The 16021-nt window shown below is 35.8% G+C and overlaps 1 protein-coding gene across 2 annotated transcripts in view; it reads right to left on the bottom strand.

Annotated features, from left to right (window-relative positions):
• The window catches only part of LOC131071924 (DNA ligase 4), a 174321-nt gene extending 158517 nt beyond the window's left edge, over nt 1-15804 (bottom strand). Inside the window, exon 1 of one of the 2 annotated variants that reach the window (XM_059207764.1) lies at nt 15489-15804. The gene's annotated coding sequence lies outside the window, so the exon portion shown is untranslated. The remainder of the gene's footprint in view (nt 1-15488) is intronic. The other variant, XM_059207763.1, reaches the window with a different exon arrangement.
• Nucleotides 15805-16021: the final 217 nt, after the last annotated feature.

The raw sequence follows: 16021 nt of genomic DNA, 5'->3' as shown, positions 1-16021 counted from the left end.
CATTTTTCAAACTAATCAACTCAATTAGTACTTTGTTATGTCATGCCAAGTTTCCAAGATCTTGTTAGAAACACATTTGCCGTTGCACCAAAAAATCAACCTATTAATGCCCAATACAACTGCGAGATTTAATGAATCCATGAGAGGTAGTTAAGTCAAGTCGCAAACTCAAGCACTACGCTGCACAGCACAAGGAGACCAAGGGCACACACCTTGCAACAACCCCCCCGAGGCTAGCGAGGGGTTTGAACCTGTGACCTAGGCTCTAATACCACTTGTTAGAAACACGGTTGTTCGTCACATCAAAAAACCGTCCTATTAATGCCTGATACAACTGCGAGATTTAATGACTCCATAGGAGGCAATTAAGCCATGTCGCAAACCCAAGCACTGCATTGCTCAGCACAAGGAGACCAAGGGTGCACACCTTGCAACAACAATAGGAAATCGGGGGCATGTTTCAAGGATGGGAGGCCTTCTTTTAAGTGACGGCAAGGCACAATACTAAAAATAATAGGGCAAATTAAAATTATAGAAAATTTCAAATATGCATATTGTTGGATATTCCATCATCCGTACCCTATACTTTGTTTATGGGTTTGTTTATTTGTTAGCATAGTATAGTGTATGGTTGGATTCTTTGTTACAGGGTTGAACTTGTATATGCTATTTTAAGTATACAGTTCACCGATATCATTCTTATATATTTGTAATTCAGATTGGCATCTTAGATAGAAAAAAATGATATTTTGATTATGTTCTCTGATATTTTGCTCTATAAAATGCTAATACATATGATAAGACATTCACCATATTCATTATATAACCTTATTATAGAACATTAGAGCTGTGTTGTATTCATATAAGTAGACATACAAATTAACGAAATTTCAATGTCTAATCATTGAGCTTTCATAACCAATGTGTATATAAAACCAAATGAAAAGGCTGAAAGGCCAAGACTACAAAATTACAAAATGTAGACAACTAAACCTATTGCTGCTATACACCTCTACATCATCTTTCCTAAATCAAACAAGTTTAAATAAATTGAAATAAATAAATAAATTGAAAAATATTAAAAAATGTCATGGATTTTCATTATTAGCACTTGCAATGCTAACTTTTCTATAATTAATACAGTTGCATTTGAACAAATAAAATCACCAAAATGATTTTTTCCCCAAAAAATCCTGATTTAATCAGCTGCAATTTTCAACAATATTTAAAGGTTTAAATCACAAATAAATTACAAAAAAATGCTCAAGAAACACAATTGCTATCCACCAACCTGTCAAGATGCCCTAGCCGTGTGAAATCGCTATTTAATCATATTTATTTTGTTGATTTTTAGCACAGAACTGAGCACTAGCTGCTGGGACATGGTTCATCATCAAAATTTTACCATATTTCATCAGGTTACTGAGGCAAATCTCAGGTAGGTGACCTTGAATGGACATACATTTCTAATAGATATTAAGGACATTAAAATACACACATTCTTTGGTATGCTTCTCTATTTGATGTTAAGGACATTAATGTGGAATGGTTAAGAGACATACTATTTTTTTCTCATTCCACATTACTGTCGTTTGCCTTAGGCTCGTAGTAATGCTTTGCATGTATAAAAATCCAAAGACAATTTATTGGAAAATAGTAGACAATACCATACATACTAAGCAAGGCTTCTATCTAATTTTATTAACGTATATGAACCTTATAAGAGTACTTGCCAAAAGTAGATATAGAAAGCCCGCCCAAACTGAAACAAAACTCTATAGGCTTAACATCAACCTAAAGAGGCTTGTTTTCTTGGAATTCTTGTGTTCCTGACTATTCAAAAGAATATTATCATTTCAATTGTCAACAATAATACCAAGGTGGTTGTTTGGATTATCAACGTTAGGTTCGAACAATTTCCTTTTCAGATGCTAACTAAGTGTGATAATTTGGAGCTTCAATTTGACATTCGCCATCAAGTTTTACGGACAAGCAGATAGGGTAGTGACAATTGTGTAATTAAGTGGGAAGCAGAAGTATATACATGTAACATAATAGTTTATAGACATTGTGGAACTGGAAGCAAAATGGTTCTTATCAAAAAGATTTAAGTTGGCTTGTAGTGCTGAAAAAAAAAATGAATTGCACAAATATTTTATATCAAAATGAATTGTTTTGGTTATATTTAAATTTCCTATATATTCTGCAGGATTAATGCTTTGTTACCCTGAAATTAATAGGGCACCACATTCCATTTAGGCTCGTCATATACAAGGAGGTTCAAAAGGCCTGCAACGAGCACAATAGCAATGCATAAATGCTTTAAACAATAGTGCAGCATTCCATGCATGTTAAATAGGTATTAGGCAAACTAATACATGCCTTGAAAGAAGTCACGCCCTAGTCTTGTAAGTTTATCTTAATCCCTCCCAAAGTAGGCCTCACATATTTTCTCTTTAATGATTCGGATAGGTTTCAGCAACAACTGTCCCATTGAAAGGGAATGTTCCTCGTGCTTTGACTTTTCATTGAAACTTGCACCTATAATCTCTCAAATTCTCAACTCAAAGCCCACCAATGTTTTTTCTCCATCATCCACTTATAAAGAAAAAAGGAAAATTTACTTGTATAATATTAGCTAAAATGGTGGCTCAAATTGTTGCTCTCTTCTTTCTATAAATGATGTTCAATTTACATTCAATATGCAAGTTATAATACTATTATCTAATTTTGTATTATTTAATTTCTTATTGTATATATCTAACTATCTTCTTGCTTGTGGCAGATGAGAGGAGCATTTAATATTTTCTATGTCCTATCTCAAGAATACCACTTACTATAAGTATACGACAAAGAAGGCACGGTCAAGCAATGCCTTGATCGGTCATGACCGATCAAGACATTACTCGATCGTAACTTTTTGTTTATACTAACAAAAGCATGTTACGGTAAATGCCAATCGGTGATTATAACCAAAGTTCATCGGTGTATTAACCCAACGCTAACAACCGATAGTATATCGGTGGCTGTCAATGCTAACAGCCGATAGTTATCGGTGTGTTAGCCTTAACAACCGATAACTATTGGTGTAGACTAACACACCGATAACTATCGGTGACTAATACATTGCCACCCGATATGCATTCCGATAACCCGATATATATTATATGCGCTCCAATATAATATTATATGTAACATGATATAATATATATTCAATTCGGTATATATTAATCGGTATCATCATTATTTATGTTTAATTGATATTCATCTAACTACAGGATTCATTAGATAGATGAACATGAGGAAGATACATAGTGTGATTATCAATAGATTGCCCATATGCAAATATAGAATGGCTATCAAGGATAAATTAATTGCTTGATGGTTTTATCATAGTTATCGAGATGATAAATGATTGAATGAGAGACTTCATTTATCTCTCATTCAATCATATATCTTACCGAAGCTATTATGCATTAACACTCCCACCCGATATGCATTCCGATAACCCGATATATATTATATGCACTCCAATATAATATTATATGTAACATGATATAATATATATTCAATTCGGTATATATTAATCGGTATCATCATTATTTATGTTTAATTGATATTCATCTAGCTACAGGATTCATTAGATAGATGAACATGAGGAAGATACATAGTGTGATTATCAATAGATTGCCCATATGCAAATATAGAATGGCTATCAAGGATAAATTAATTGCTTGATGGTTTTATCATAGTTATCAATATGATAAATGATTGAATAAGAGACTTCATTTATCTCTCATTCAATCATTTATCTTACCGAATCTATTATGCATTAACACTCCCTCTTAGCTAGGTAAGATGAATGAAGACAATATATTCAAGCATCATAATTTAATTGACAGTGATCATTTTAGTCATTCATGGGAATCATACCATCTAATCATTTGGTATGTGGTATCACCTAAACACGTGATACTGAAGTTCATCAATCTTACGATTGATAGGATATCACCTAAGCATGTGATATCAGTATTGCCTACACGCAATACTTAAGGATAATCATATGAGAAAGATTAATTTCTCACCTTATCCTAGTTGTGATAAGTACACTAACACTTTATACAAACGTTTTATCACAACACAATCATGGCACATCCATGACATACCAAAGATCCAACATGATAACTGGTTTGGACATTATAAGATCGTCACCTTATAATGTCCCCATACAAGTGTTCACTATCTTGAGAGATCGTCACCTCTCAGATGTGAACTCAAGGGATACAATCCAAAAAAAATTGTCCTAACATGACAAAGAGGTTTACACATTAAACATCTTATAGGTATGCAAATATAGATTACAAAGCAATTTACCTTTCTATCATACCTAAACCTTTTCTGAAGTGATCAGCTTTCACTCTGGAAAGGGGTTTGGTCAGAATGTCTACAGTTTGATCTCCTGTACAAACATATTCCAGTTGGATTGCATTTCTATCTACCATATCTCGCACATAGTGGTATGGAATCTCAATATGCTTGGATCTGTCATGAAACATTGGGTTTACTGAAAGTTTTATGCAACTTTGATTGTCACAGTATATAACAGTGGGTTTCATAGGTTCTCCAAACAATCCCACAAGTAACTTCCTGAGCCATACTGCCTCTCGGGCAGCCATAGAAGCTGCAATGTATTCTGCCTTGATGAAACTTTGGGCTACAGAAGACTGCTTCCTACTGATCCAAGATATCATAGCTGAACCTAGACTGAAGCAACACCCTGAAGTACTTTTCCTGTCTGTTACACTTCCAGCCCAATCTGAATCTGTAAATCCATGTAAGTCTATCTCAACCTTCTTGTATTTGAGACCAAGGTTTAGAGTACCTTGTAGGTACCTCATAATGTGCTTCACTGCAACCAGGTGTATCTCCTTTGGTTCACACATAAACTGACTTGGAGCATTGACTGCATAACAGATATCTGGTCTTGTATTTGCCTAATACATCAGGGACCCAATCATCTGTCAGTATTGAGTAGAATCAATGGATTGTGACTCTGTTGCTGCTTCTTTAAGTTTATGTAGGTTGGTTTCCATAGGAGAGGTCATGGGTCTAAAATTTAGCATTCTGAATCTCTTCAAAATATCCAAAGTGTACTTTCCTTGGTTTAGTATAATGTTGTCAGAATTCTGCCATACTTCTAATCCTAGGAAGTAATGAAGGATTCCTAAGTCCTTCATATCAAATTCTTTAGATAGATCATTCTTGCATTGTTTTATGAGTTGATCACTTCCTGTGATTAATAAGTCATCAACATATAAGATCAATATTAGCATATCATCTTTATCTCTTTTGTAGTAGAGATTAGGGTTTGCATCATTTTTGGAAAAACCTAGTCCTAAGAGATAGGTGTCTATTCTTTCATACACATGCCCTGGGAGCCTATTTGAGCCCATAGAGAGCTTTCTTGAGTCTACACACATGAGACTCTGTGTCATGAATTTCAAAGCCTTCAGGTTGCTCTAGGTAGACTTCTTCTGAGATCTCACCATTTAGAAAAGATGTCTTAACGTCCATTTGGTGTACTTTCCATCCCTTTGCTACTGCAATGGCTAATACAGCTCTTACTGAAGTATACCTGGCAACAGGTGCAAAGGTTTCTTCATAATCTATTCCTTCCCTTTGTGAGAAGCCTCTAGCTACAAATTTGGCCTTGTGTTTTTCAACACTGACGTCTGCAACATGTTTGATTTTGAACAACCATTTAGATGAAACCACAGATTTCTTGGTTGGTCTAGGAACAATCTCCCAAACATCGCTCTTCATAATTGATTCATACTCTTCAGACATTGCATCCTTCCATACTTGATGTTGAAGTGCATCCGATACATTGCTTGGTTCAACTTTAGAGAGGTCATTCATAAGGGCAACATAGCTAGTAAATTTATTAGGCCTTTTGCTTTCTCTGAAGGTTCCTAAGGGAGCAGCAAACTTCTGAGCTTCTTCTACAGTTTTGGTAGCCCATAGTGGTCTTTTCTTGAGGTTTTTTGTAGGTGGACTTAAAGTTTCACTCATAGTTTCCTCAAGATTCTCTCTCTGAAGCTCAAGAGTAGGATCTCTATCTAAGCCAGGGTTAGGAATATGGACTTCAGGATCTAGAGAGATTTGGGCTCTTTTGAAGGCTAAGTTTTTTTCAAAGATCACATCCCTACTTAGTTCAATGTTCTTTTGGCCGGGTATATATATTTTGTAGGCTTTGGATGTTTCATTGTATCCTACAAAGATTCCTCTCTTTCCAGAGGGTTCTAATTTTAATCTTTTCTCCTTAGCTACATGAATATACACTGGACATCCAAAAATCCTAAGGTGGCTTATATCTAGTTTTAATTTTGTAAAGACTTCTTCAGGGGTCTTGTCTTCAAGATGAGAGTGAGGACATCTGTTTTGAATGTATACTGTAGTGCTAGTTGCTTCTGCCCAAGGATTGATATTTAGATTCTGATCAAGAATCATAGATTTGGCAGCTTCAACAATTGTCCTATTTTTCCTTTCTACTATCCCATTTTGTTGAAGGTTGTAAGGTACTGTTAACTCCCTCTTAATCCCTGAATTTTTACAAAACTCTTTAAATAATTCTGATGTGTATTCCCCCCCATTATCAATTCTAAGGGTTTTAATTTTGTTTCCTGAGTAGTTTTCTGTTAATGATTTGAATTCTTTAAACCTATTAAGGATCTCTTCTGATTCTTTGCATTTCAGAAAGTAGATCCAGGTTTTCCTAGAGTAGTCATCGACAAATATCACATAATACAAAAATCCCCCCAATGAATTTACAGAAATAGGTCCACATACATCAGAATGAATTAACTCTAATACTTTACTTGTTTTCCTAGTACTACTCTAAAAAGCACCCTTAGTAATTTTGCCTAGGGCACATCGTGTGCATGCCCCTGAATGATATTGTTTTAGCTTAGGTAGACCTGTGACAAGGTCTCCCATTGATGATAAAGCTCTAAAATTTAGGTGGCCTAGTCTTCTATGCCAGATTTCATTGGCATCTGTAGTTTCATGAATTAGGGCTAAGTTGGGCTCTGTGCATAGCTCATATAGGTATCCTTGTCTTTGACCAATTGTACTAGCTTTCTTGATAGATGAGTTCTTTGGCCAAGCCAACACTTTGTTGTCCATGAATGTCACTTTGTATCCATTGTCCTCTAGTGCTGATATTGAGACAAGATTCCTCTTAATGCCTGGAACATATAGCACTCCTTCAAGTTGTAATGATACACCTGACTTCGGTTTGATGGTGCAGTTTCCAACTCCTTTGACAGGGTGTGTGGAGTCATCTCTGATGGTTACCTCTTCATCATTTTCCTCTCTCATAAAGTCTAGTACTTCTCTGAATCCTGTGATATGTCTGGATGAGCCACTGTCGATTACCCAGGAGTTCACTTTGTTTGATGTTTGATGTGTGAGTGTTGAATTGAGCACATACTTCTCGGAGTCCTCTTCCCTTTTCGATTTTCCTAATTTGGCAAATGTGGCTTGTTTAGCTCTTTCTGGACATTTGGCAACATAGTGCCCAAATTTGTCACATCTGTAACACTGAATTTGAGAGAGGTCCTTTTTGAAAGAGTTTTTGCCATGACGATTCTTTGTCTTCCTGAATTGCTTCTTCTTGCCCTTTCTGTCTAAGTTCTTAGTCAGAACTTGAAGATCTTCATCTATATTCTTTTGTTTGATTCTTTTTTTATTTTGCCTTGATTCCTCTTGGAGACGGTCAACCTTTAGTCTATCGAATTTTGGAAAGTTGTCCCTTGCACTGATGCCTTGGACGAACGTTTCCCAGATACTAGGCAACCCATCTAAAGCAATGAGGGTTAATTCTTTGCTTTGGATCTCATATCCAAGGGTTGCTAGTTCATCCCTTAAGTTAGATATTCGCATGAAGTAGGCATTGACTGATTCTCCTTTCATCATGGTTATATTATTTATCTCTTTTTAGAGCCATGGTTCTACTGGCATTGGATATCTCAAAAGCGTCTTCAAGTGCTTTGAACATGTTGAAAGCTGATTCGTGTTTCTTTATAATGGGCATAATATTGTTCCTTACCCCATCAACTATTATTTTGATAGCCTTATCATTTCCTTCTCTCCAAATTGCTTGATCAGGTTCAGTCTTAGGTTATTTGGATTCAGTCTTTACGAATGATTCAACTTTGTTATCTTTTAGTATCATTTGAATTCTGAATTTCCATGCAGAGAAATCGTCACCTCCTGCAAGTCTGTCTTCAAATTTGATAGCGCTAGCCATTGATAGGATTGTGATGTTTGAATATATACTTGATTTGAATTTTACGTAAAATTGAACAGCCTCAGGTTCGATTTAACTATAGCTCTGATACCATGTAAATGATGTTCAATTTACATTCAATATGCAAGTTATAATTCTATTATCTAATTTTGTATTATTTAATTTCTTATTGTATATATCTAACTATCTTCTTGCTTGTGGCAGATGAGAGGAGCATTTAATATTTTCTATGTCCTATCTCAAGAATGCCACTTACTATAAGTATTTATCTTTCATTCAATCATTTATCTTACCGAAGCTATTATGCATTAACACTTTCCAACTAGCAGGGCTTTATTATCTAATGGAAAAATATTTGACGCTCCCTTTACTGTTTTACAAATCTGCTAAAATAGTTATCCATGAGAACATTTCAATATCATTTATCGTCTTTAATAGTTATCAATGAGAACATATCAATATCATTTATCATCTTTTGAGTTGTAATATTCTATTTCAAAAGCATTTTCTATTACTCTATTCTAAGCTATTTGATTCAAAACCTATTAAGTTGAACTGTGTAATTGCTTACTTTGTAATATAATTTGTAATGTCCCCACTCCCTTGATTCGCTATTAGGAGCTTAGATTCACCTGTTAGCCACCTCCGCAGGTGAATTCGGTGATTAGGAGGTGATGGAGAGTGCAAGAGGGATCGAGCCTTAGTCACTCTATTTAGAGTGTACTTTATAATAAAGTATTATAAGTTACTTTTTCTAAAAATAGAAAAATATTTATTAAAAAAGTAACTTTATAATACCATTTTTACCTTGCACACCTCCCTATGCACTTTATAATTTAAAATTAAAAGGTGGCCCCATGTATGATGACTTAACCCTCAAAGCTAAGCGCTTAAGGGAGAGAGAAGATGCTTTTGGAATATTCTCCATCAGGTTCGATTTAGGACTTGAGAGCATAAAAGAAGTTTGGCATTAGATTTTTGGTATTCTTGTTATTCATTTTTTGGAGCTCTCAGCTAATTTTTAGATCTGCACAGCAAAAGCAGCTTTGGAGAAGTATTGGGGACGAAAACCTCTAGTATTGTGGTGTCAGGACGAGATCCCTCTCACCAAATTTGCAAATTGGACATTTAGGAGACTACTTTTCAGGTCATTGAGAACCAATTTCAATAGATTTCAAGGTTTAATCAGCAAAAGGTTGCATTTACAGTGAAGTGGAGAAGGTTTGGTAGTCAACTACAGCAAAACTTTCATCATTTATGCGAACCGTACTTTCTTCAACTAAACCGTACCATTCCCATTTAGCATGGAGTTTGGTAAAAATAAATACAAGGGTTTCAGGTCTGCAAATTACATTGATTCTCTTTGTTGGTGATAAGGAATAATATTGCAACAGTTATTTAGGAGAAATAAGGTCAATTGTAATCAGAATATTCAATAAATCAGGGAAATTCTTCTTTCCTGATAGCGTTTACCTGGCAAGAATTCAGAATTCCATCTGGGTATGCTTAGTACTCCTCAAATTGTTTTTGGTAATTCGTTCTAGAGTCAATAAAGTCAGTTGGAGTTGATTCCACACTCAGCAAGCTATTACATCAGCATGTATTGAAATTCAGTCAAATAAGGAGGCTCAACCAAGCAAGCTCAAGACTCTTGGTATGCAAATTTGCACCTTGAGCAAAATAAATTGTCTTTCTTGTCAAATTTACATTGCTGTAATAAAAAATCAGAGTTCTGATTTTTAATTTCAGAATTAGTTTAGTATTCTATTTGTATTGTATCTATGGTGCAGCATTATAAAAGTCAATAACACGCAAGTTATCCTCAAAACCTCAAACCTGCATTAAAAAACCAAAATTTCAACCGCTGGTCAAAGAAATTAGACTCAGAAAAACATATCAGATTGTTCCAATTAGCATTCGGCATCTTTCAGTGGTATCAGAGCAATGATCCTACCAGCCTGGGGGTCATCGGAGTGATTCTATGTATCGGGGCAGATTTGGTACTTACAGGTTCTACACACACAGAAGAGCTCAAGTGGAATTGGACTTTGACACTGAACAACGTGTAGAAAATAATATGGCTAAACAAGAGAATAACAAGAAAGAGGAAGGTAGGAACGACTTGATCCTGATGAGATTATGAGGAGCTTGGCTGATGCACACCCAAGAATTGTGCAAGCTATTGACAAGTTACAGAATACACTGGATAGAATGGATTTGGGACACCACAGGGATAGGCATTGAAGGCACAACAAATTAGTTTCAGTTGCAGGGAGTCGCAGCAGCAATAGGACTCCATCTTCACTGGGAAGTGCATCTATTTCACCACGGCGAGGCAGAACTCATACTAGGACAGTCGATAGACCCATGCTTTTCCTCGGTTCATGCCTAGAGATGAGACACCATTGGCTGATCCACAGAATGGAATAACTTTTTTAGGATACAGTTATGGCCGCCAGTGATGAATGGGCTCAACTTCTAGCACACGTTAGGGATGCTTTCCCTTTGCACCAATATTGTATGCAACGCAAACATTCTATGAGGGGATAGAATGATAGATGGCCCAGACAATAGTGGAACAATGATTTGAAGAAAGCCATAGACAAATTTACCTTATCCCATTTGATGGCAGTGGTTCCATTAGTGCACGAACATGGGTTCATAAGTTGGACATATACTTATCTTTGAAACCAATGGCTAAAGATGAAGCCATTCAATTTGTTGTCCTACACTTAGAGGGTGTTGCATACGATTGGTGGCAACATGGATTAGTCACTTAGAACCATGCTCTTATTCATTCAAACACAAAGTTCACAAAGAGACTGATTGCCAGGTTCGACTGGAAGGATGTGGAATTGTATTACAGGGACTTAGCTCTACTGAATCAATCAAGACGTGGAGTCTTACATTGATGAGTTTCAGGGTATAGCAGTTATGGTGCCAGAGATGCCTGATAGAAGGGTAGTGATGCTTTTCATCGAGGGTCTACATGAGAGACTCCGCAGTTTAGTCAAGGCTTTAAAGCCTAAGAATCTGCAGGAGACCATACAAATTACATTGGACTTGGATACCTCACCTCCACCCTCCACTTTTCAGCAAAACAAAAACTTTTCCAAGAACTCCAAGCCCTTCCAAAAGTCATCCACACAGCATAAGGGAAACACATCTTCTCCTAAGATTGATTAGGAATCTAGGAATGAATTGAGAAGAAAGAAGTTGTGTTTTACTTGCAAGGAGCCCTAGGAACCGGGTCACAGATACCTTGGCAAAGGCAAAGCCCATCTCATTGAGGTGAGCTCAGACGTGAAGGTTGAGCACATACAGGATACTGATGAGGAAGGGGTACATGATGAGCCATCATAGATAGAGCTTGTTCCTACGGATGCACTGGCTAGGGTTAATGTTGCTATGGCCAAACTTTCGAGCTATCCTAGGTTCCACACCTTCAGACTAAAGCGTACTGTACAAAGGCAGCGTGTAGTGTGTTTGGTGTATACTGGAGCAGCCCATAATTTTATTGATCAGCACCTGGTAGAGAAACATGGGTTACAGTCAGAGAAATTTCAAGATTTGTAGTGAAGGTTGCAGATGGTGCAGTGTCAGGATGTACCAGGAGAATTCCTCCGCTCAGTATTGAGATGGGAGACTACACATTGACAAATGATTTTTATGTCCTACCATTAAAGGATTGTGATGTAGTTCTTGGTATGCAATGGTTACAAGGAATTGGCAGATATATCACAGACCATCGCAGGATGCAATTGGAGTTCATGGTTGATGGTAAGAAAAAAGTGTTGAGGGCATTGTCAGATGGTGGTCCTAAGGAAGTATCATCTCGTAGGATGGAGACTATCATCAAACATAATGACATCCTTTGGGCTACTCAGTGCTTCATTACATCCAAAACACCTACTTCTCAGGACGGGAGATCATTTCATATTGACATTTACAGGGTTTTGGATAAGCATGGGGTGGTTTTTAGTGACATTCCTCCTTGAGTACCTCTTGACCAAGGCTTTGAGCATGTGATCGAGTTGGAGGAGGGTGTGAAGCCAATTATGACTACTTACCGCCACCCTAAGGCTTACAGAGATGAGATAGAGAAGACCATTAGAGAACTTCTAGACATGGGATTCATTAGACCGAGTTCTAGTCCTTTTGCTTCTTCAGTAGTGTTGGTGAAGAAGGATCGGACCCTTCACATGTGCGTTGATTAACGTGTACTTAACAAGAAAACAATTAAGAACCGGTATCCCATTCCACGCATTGATGAGCTACTAGATGAGTTACATGGCATAAATTTACAGCAACTACGTAAATTTGTTTTAGTATTCTTTGATGACAACTTTATTTACAACAGATCGTGGGAGGAGCATTTGAGGCACTTAGATGAAGTGTTGAGCATTATGGAATCACAGTCTTTGTATGCTAAGATGTCCAAATGTGAATTTGGGCTAACAGAGATCTTATACTTGGGTCATGTGATTGGTGCAGATGGAGTTAAAGTTCATCAAGAGAAGATGCAAGCCATTCTTGATTGGCCAGCTCCCAGAAACATTTCAGAGTTGTGTGGTTTCCTTGGGCCATTCGAGAGTACTTGATTCGTTGGAGAGATTTACCCATTGAAGATGCTACACGGGAAGGTGAAGAGATTCTACAGCATCCAACCTTATGTTTGCTTGAGGGCAAGCAATCCCGAGAAGGGAGGACTGTAATGTCCCCATTCCCTTGATTCTCTATCAAGAGCTTAGATTCACCTATTAGCCACCTCCGCGGGTGAATTCAGTGATTAGGAGGTGATGGAGAGTGTAAGAGGGGTCGACGCTTAGCCAACTTTGGCCTTAGTCACTCTATTTAGAGTGTACTTTATAATAAAGTATTAAAAATACTTTTTTCTAAAAATAGAAAATGATTTATTAAAAAGGTAACTTTATAATATCATTTTTACCTTGCACACCTCCCTAGGCACTTTATAATTTAAAATTAAAAGGTGGCCCCACGTATGATGACTTAAACCTCAAAGCTAAGCGCTTAAGGGAGAGAGAAAATGCTTTTGGAATATTCTCCATGAGGTTTGAATTAGGGCATGAGAGCATAAAAGAAGTTTGGCGTTAGATTTTTGGCATTCTTGTTAATCATTTTTTGGAGCTCTCAGTTAAATTTCAGATCTGCACAGCAAAAACAGCTTTGGAGAAGTATTGGGGACAAAAACCTCCAATATTGTGGTGTCAAGACGAAATCCCTCTCACCAAATTTGCAAATTGGACATTCAGGAGACTACTTTTCAGGTCATTGAGGACCAATTTCAGTAGATTTCAGGGTTTAATCGGCAGGAAGTTGCATTTACAGTGAATTGGAGAAGGTTTGGTGGTCAACTACAGCAAAACTTTTATCATTTATGCCAATTGTACTTTCTTCAGCTAAACCGTACAATTCCCATTTAGCCTGGAGCTTGGTAAAAATAAATACAAGGCTTTCAGGTCTGGAAATTACATTGATTCTCTTTGTTGGTGATAAGGAATAATATTGCAGCAATTATTTAGGAGAAATAAGGTCAATTGTGATCAGAATATTCAATAAATCAGGGAAATTTTTCATTCCCGAAAGGGTTCACCTGGCAAGAATTCAGAATTCCATCTGGGTCTGCTTAATACTCCTCAAATTTGTTTTGGTAATTCGTTCTAGAGTCAATAAAGTCAGTTGGAGCTGATTCCACACTCAGCAAGCTATTACATCAACATGTATTGAAATTCAGTCAAATAAGGATGCTCAACCAAGCAAGCTCAGGACTCCTGGTATGCACATTTGCACATTGAGCAAAATAAATTGTCATTCTTGTCAAATTTGCATTGCTGTAATAAAAAATCAGAGTTTTGATTTTTAATTTCAGAATTAGTTTAGTCTTCTATTTGTATTGTATCTATTGTGCAAAATTCTAAAAGTCAATAACATGCAAGTTATCCTCAAAACCTCAAAACTGCATTAAAAACCAAAATTCCAACCGCTGGTCAAAGATCAGACTCAGAAAAACATATCAGATTGTTCCAATCAGCATTCAGCATCTTTCATAATTTCCCTTTCACACTCTTAATATTGTTCTCTTTCATATTATTCTAGAAATTGCAAGTACTATTAAATCACAAATATGAATCAGTTAATTCCCATTTTGTAATTTATGATGTCTTCTCAGCAATTAGGAGAGGCTTTGAGCTAGGAGCTTAATCATCAGGATCTGCAGCTCTCTAGCATAGCTCTATCTGTAGGAGCAAAAGTCATTGGCTATGTTTAATTTTTTTGAACTTTGTACTTAGTTTATAGGTTGACTTTGTACAAACTATATTGTAATTGAAATTTTGTCAAATGTAACCATCTAGTTATTATTTATGAACTATGAAGTATGCTTTGTGCACTGTAATGTAATCAGCGATATGAATATATAAACAACAAAATCCTATTTTCTTCAATTCGTGAGTTAACCTCACTATTTTATTTTCTCTCATATGTATATGCCATGGAAATGCCCTTAGTTTTTTATTTTATTAATTTTTTTTGTCTTCTTTCTACAATTTTTTACATTTTTTAAACCAATTTTTTCCCCATTTATTCAAAAAATCTTATACTGATGGTTTGTTGGTTTTTCCCCCAAATGATTTTTGCTGCTATGTTATATTCAATCATAGTGAAATAAGCTCAACAAAAAATTCTTATTATGAATACTCAAGTTGAGAGAATCCGACCTTTTATTTAATAGTTTTGGTCTTGGTGTTGATTTTGGTAGCATGATTGATGCAATGTTCAATCATAGTAGAAGTAACTCGACAAAATACTTGGCATTAAACTTGAGAATTCTTTGCTAATTGAACAATAAACCCAACTCTTTCAAATGCTTATGTAAACATGGGAAAACAACATTAAATAATAAATAAATAAATATTAAAAACCTAGCATTTTGATTGAGGTAATCAATAAAAGAACAAAGCAATAGACTATGGAATCCACAAAAGAAGTATTACTTGCAACAAAGGGGGGTTTAAGAAATGCTAACTTCAAGTAAATTATAAATTCAATCATTCACGTAACTTAGGCTACATATGTGAGAGCAAATGTTCAACATTTACATAAACTTGTCTCATAAGTAAAATATTTCTTGATCCTACTTTAAAAATAAAATGAATACCTTCTCCAATGTAGATAACTTGAGGAGACAAAGGTTGAACAATATTCTTCAAAATAGACCGCCTTTCTCTCAAGGGAAGATGTATCACACTTCCATGCTTTTCTTCATAAAGTATATCAAATATTACATCTATACCAGTTAATAGGAACGAATTGATCCATGAGCTTTATCCAGAAAAAAATTGTAATGATAAACAGGAGGCAATATGGTCATCTAAGTAATCTAGATTAATGGTCACAGCCTGGAGTTAATAATAAAAATGAATTGTGTTTGGTCTTATATAACATTGTAAAGTACAAACCATCTCTAAATTTTTAATTCCTACAACTTATCTTGCAGCTTTCATAGCATTTTCAATCTTGCAATTTATTGATCCAAGAACCCTATCTGCAAGGATACAACAAACCTGCAATTTGAATCAAACTAAAATTATGTCCTGATCACATAAAACATATTGCTTGTTCCATGTTTTTTAAACAAAAGAAAAGAAAAATAATGTAGTTTAGAATCTCTTTTAATTTATTATTTAATAA

This window comes from Cryptomeria japonica, chromosome 7 (genome assembly GCF_030272615.1).
Source record: "Cryptomeria japonica chromosome 7, Sugi_1.0, whole genome shotgun sequence".
Classification (NCBI taxonomy): Eukaryota; Viridiplantae; Streptophyta; class Pinopsida; order Cupressales; family Cupressaceae; genus Cryptomeria; species Cryptomeria japonica.
Note: the sequence above shows the minus strand (reverse complement) of the source record. Positions and strands in the feature narration are given on the sequence as shown.